The sequence below is a fragment of the Tiliqua scincoides genome, chromosome 1 (genome assembly GCF_035046505.1).
Source record: "Tiliqua scincoides isolate rTilSci1 chromosome 1, rTilSci1.hap2, whole genome shotgun sequence".
NCBI classification, from domain to species: domain Eukaryota; kingdom Metazoa; phylum Chordata; class Lepidosauria; order Squamata; family Scincidae; genus Tiliqua; species Tiliqua scincoides.
The window spans coordinates 192,461,386-192,466,478 of record NC_089821.1 but is presented as its reverse complement, the minus strand read 5'-3'; the positions used below and the strand labels follow the sequence as shown (position 1 = coordinate 192,466,478).

Genomic DNA, 5,093 nt, shown 5'->3' with positions numbered 1-5,093 from the left:
GGCAGAATATTTTCTTCAAGCATTCGAGGCCAGTCAATTTTGGATGCTCCTGCTGAGCGCCTGCATTCAGGACCTATCCAAAACAGGTCCCCAAACCCTATCTTTTTGGTTCAGATGCAGGCTCCTATCTGAAGCCATATCCTTGATTTCTAAGAAACTCAAAACTGGCTGCAATTTACATGCATGTCACATGATTAGCTGACATATGGTTACGCTGCAACTTGGGCTGCAGCTTAAGAGTGCCACCCTCTGCGTTGCCGCCACCCTCAAACTTGTGCCCCTTACCTGGCTCCTTCTTCCACACAGGCTCTATAAACAAAGCAGGTAATGCAGAACGCATTGGGATCAGTCTCAGCATTTCCTACTTCATTTAACTAGTCTGGGCAGGAGCAAGATCAGTGTGTTCTGGTCTTTGGAGCACAGCAATCTGACCCCTTGCCTTCCCACCTTGCTCTTGCTGTTACCGGGCTGGGAAAGCACACTCTGCATGTCCTGGTTCATTGAAAGAGCCCCTACAGAGGACGAGGCAGGCAAGGGTGCCAGCTCCATTGGTGGTGGACTAGAGAGAGGCAGCAGGCATCTTTCTCACTGCTGCGCCACGATCTGCCATCTGAAGCACATGGCATCATTCATGGACAGGTTGGCTATGCATGTGTGATAAACATGTGAACTGACAGTCCACCAAAAAGTACTGTGTTTGGGGCAATTTTATTATATTTGAGGTGTCCATTGAGAGACAATATGGCGTATTGTCCCCTTAGCTGTGCTCACAAAGCTCTGCTTTCCCTGTGGTCAGCATTTGTTGGCAGTGACAAATGCTGAACATGGGGAAAGAGTCACTCTGTGATTGCTCCCCTGGAATAGTCTGTGTGTGTGGCCCACCTTCCAGTAAATCTCATGATGGGACTGAGCAAATCTAAGTCTTTTGGTGTGGGTCTACCTTTCGATGCATTATTTATTCAATGTGGAATGTTGTCTATAAAGCTGTGGGCACTTTTTTTAACCAGCTGATTGTCAAAATATATCAGGCCTTTGATGCCTGTTTTGCACATGCCTGATCTCGTCTGATCTTGGAAGCTAAGCAGGGTCAGGCCTGGTTAGTACTTAGATGGGAGACCGCCTGGGAATACCGGGTGCTGTAGGCTTATACCATAGTCTTTCGAGACTGAAGGTTGCCAACCAACCTGGTTTGTATATCTATTGCCCAATCCTTGTTACAAAATACTATTCAATAGCGGAATCTATTAATACCCGCCAATGCGGAGTGTTTTTGCTTCAGCCTCTTGACATTTAAAGACCTTCACTGCACAAACCTATGCAAGTCTACTCAGAAGTAAGTTTCATTGTATTCCCAAGTAAGTGTGTATAGGATTGCAGCCTTAAATGACAAAACAAAGAGCCATTTTTCTCTGTACAGTGTACTTCCTGTACTTCTTTTGAATGCAAACACTGCTCTTTTGCATTGATTAAAAGGTAATGGCAAGAAAAAGGAAAACAACACTTGCTGAAATCCATGTACAAAACCTATTGTGACGTGAAGTTTGGGACATTTTCTTTCTGCTCAGATAATCAGCAATTCAAGGAGACGAATGGCAAGTGACAGTCAGAACTTCCCCCGACAGGCTGGCGACAAGTGAGAGGCTGCTGCTGATTGACTTAATAGCTTCCAGAGAGATAATATTAAAAGTCTGAGCTATTCCAAAGTGATTTATATTTTGAAATACTTCACTGCTAGTCTCCAGCCTTCTTTGCTGGCAGCATTTTTCCAGGTTTCGTCTTTTGTAGAAATAGCCCCTTCAAGCCTTTAGCAAGTATTGAAACAGCACTTCAGCTAGGAAAATGCGCTTCCCCACTGACTGAGCTCATAGTTTAGTCTTCCAAAAAGACAGAAGGTCAAATCACGAAAGCTGGTGCGTCATTACTGTGTTGCAGGAACGTTGGTGTGCCGTTACTGTGTTTCCTCTTTCTAAGGAAAGAGAATAGGAGAGGCAATGCAACAGGTTTATAAAATGCTGTCTTCATATGAATCAGACCTTTTTCTGTCCCTCAAACCCAGGGAGCTTGAACCTGTGTGCTACAAAATGTTGACAGGTTTGTTCTGCTGGACTTTGGAATACAGTGGTTGAAAATCACTGAAAAACTCTTTGGGGTTCTGTAGTTTTGTTTCTTGGGCAACTGTCTGTAGTAATGAAACGTCTGTACCTCTTCATCTGCCAAATCTGCTGGCGGATTTCCCATACCCTGGCATCAGACCCTTCCACTGGCAGGTTTGCTGGGTTTGCTGGAACTGTTTCAACAATAAAAGCCACTATATGCAGAGGAGATTTCCTTTAAACTGAGTCTACCTTTGTCTGGGGCTGTGAGCAAATGCTTAATTTTCAAATAACAATTCCATAGAGTTGTGCTATTTCTATGCAAATTAGAGAAAGAAACACATGAACTGACACCTAGTGTAGAAAGAAATACATGAACGGACACACTCTTGTACTAACTAGTTAGAGTTGCCTAACATTGGTTGCGTGCCTACCATAGACCTGCCTGGGGCAAATGCCCCAGCACTGGCTGCTGGGACCCTGCAGAAGCTTCTCTGAGGCTCCTGATGGGGGCGGAAACTGTGCTTCCGGTTTGCTGGAAGCACAGTTTATAGCGCCGGGGAACCTCACAGAGGTTTCCCTGGCATGGGAGGTGGTCGTGCAAGGCTCTGTGAGCCTCTGGGGGGGGGGATGGATTTCTGCCTGGGAGGGGTGGCGATAGCCCATGGGGGGGTGCCATTGCAGAGCTTTGCCCCAGGCGTGGGGCTGCGGAGGTCCGCGGCTGCCTAACATTGCACTAAATGTCATGCTGTTTCAGGCATAGGTCTTTACATGAGGTTGCAAGAAAAGCCACTCTGGGTCAAAGTCCCATCTAAGTATGTCATTCTATTTGCCTCTGAGAAACCCACAAGCAGGAGAGAAGACATTTTCTGTCTCCTACAACTGGTATTCAGAGGCATGATACTTGCAAATCTGGAAATAGCACAAGGCCATCAGAAGTTGTAGCCACTGAGGAAACTGTTCTCCACGAATTTGTTCAATCTTCTGTTGAAGCCTGTCCAAGCTAGTGGCCATCCCCACATCTTTTGGCAACAAATTCTACAGACATATTATGTACTGTGTGAAGTACCTCCTTCCGTTGGTCCTAAGATGCCCTCACCTTCTGCTCATTTTGGTTTCCCTCTTTTGCCTTTTCCCCCCATCTCTACAATATTCTTTTTGAGGTGCAGCAACCAGTATGTGACTAAGGTCCTTTTTTTGAACCTGGCACCTTCTGCTTGCAAGTCATGTGTTCCACTGCTGAGCCATCTCCACCCCCCCCCCACAATGAGTGGATGTACCTGACACCAGGTCAGTACAGTCTACCTGAACTGCCAGCAGCTCTCAAGCAGAGGTCATTCTGAGTCTTGCTAGCTTAGCTAGGTCTTGCTAGCTAAGGTCCTTTACTGGAGATGTAAAGAACTGAACTTATAACCTATGGATATAAAGTGAGTGCTCCATGACTGTGCTGCAGTCCCCTTTTCTTGCTGTACTTGTTCACTAGATCAAACAGTCTCAGCACATCAAGCAAGCAAATCACACAGACACATATAAGAGAAAGTGTTGCTCCACTTTTTCATCCCAGTTGGCCCCGCATATACTTTTTCATGTGGCAATCTGTTCATCTTCGTCCTGAACATAGGCGTTATTTAGGCATTTCATGATATTTTATCAGGCATGTTGCTTGAAAATCTGACTGACAGGACAGACATTTTGCAGAAGGTTTGTTGGGTGGAAGAAACAATTAGGCATGGGAAATGCACTCCCTTTGATCCCACATGCCTAAATAGCATGCAGAACATTTGTATTTTAAGGAGTTTGGCATGCTGAATGAGTAACATCTGAAGATCTGGGTCAACATGGTTTGCATGGCAGAATGCGGAAAGGCATCTGTCAGCTGGGGTTCCATGAACGAGCAAATAAAAAAACCTGTTGAACTTTGGTGTATGTAAGGAAAATTAAAGGAAAACCCAAACACTTCAAGAAACAAATGGGTGGGACAAGAGCAAGTCATTGGAGGGAATGAGTACTCACCCTACCTCTCTTACAGTTCAGTTCTGTGCATGCGTACTCAAAAGTAAGCCCTGCTGTGCTCAATGAGGCATCATTTCAGGGAACATGCACAAGAAGTAGCCTTTTTTTATTTAACGGTGCAGAAAGATGCAAGTTTATTTGGAAGTGCGTCCCACCGAGTCCCATGGGGCTTCCTTCCACATGTGTGTATAAGATTGCAGCCTATGTGATTCCAGCTCAGGATGGCAAGCCAATCAATCTCTAAAGGTTGCTTTAGATTTAGAAAAAAAGCTCAGTCTGACAGAGCACATCTTCAGACGGTATCTTGCACGGGCAGATATGATTCAACAAAGTAGCTTCTCAAGTAGACTTGCCTGCCTCCATCTTTATATGTGGGATATCACACCGTTAAATATCCTGATGGTGCGGGAACCATGCCTTCTTGGCCCCACAGGCTACTCTCCTCCCCCATCAGCTGTGGTGAGCAGGAATCCTGCAGGACAATCTTATCCATTGATTGAATTCATTCTCAAGAAAATGAGTAGAGAATTGCACCTTGAAAGGTGTACACATGTGGTCCCTGTTGCATATATGCAACACTGGGTAGAAATGGCTTAATGTGTGGCACAGCAGGGGTGGTGGATGATAACGCTGGAAAAGGAATGCGCAGCATGTGTGGGCTAGGGTTGTTTTGCCTCCTGTTGCTGTGAGAGGCCAAGGTCAGATCAGGGTCTGAACTGTGAGGAAGGAATTTCACTTTTCCAGACGTTGTTTGTTTAGAAGAACTCCAAAGTTTATTATAAATAAATAAATAAATAAATAAATATCTTCCTAAAAGGAGCGCAGGTGTCATACATGGTTCTTTCCCTCATCCCATTTTTCTTTTGGCTGAGAGATAGTGACCAAACCAAGATTACATAGTGAACTTCAGAACTGAAGGGATTATTTGAACCCCGTTCTTCCCAGAGCTAGTCTAACACTCTAACCATTAGACCAGTGGTCGTCAAC

General features: G+C 45.1%; 1 pseudogene; it reads left to right on the top strand.

The window, feature by feature from the left end:
* Nucleotides 1-1,028: 1,028 nt before the first annotated feature.
* On the top strand, nt 1,029-1,145 carry LOC136637716 (5S ribosomal RNA; annotated as a pseudogene).
* Nucleotides 1,146-5,093: the final 3,948 nt, after the last annotated feature.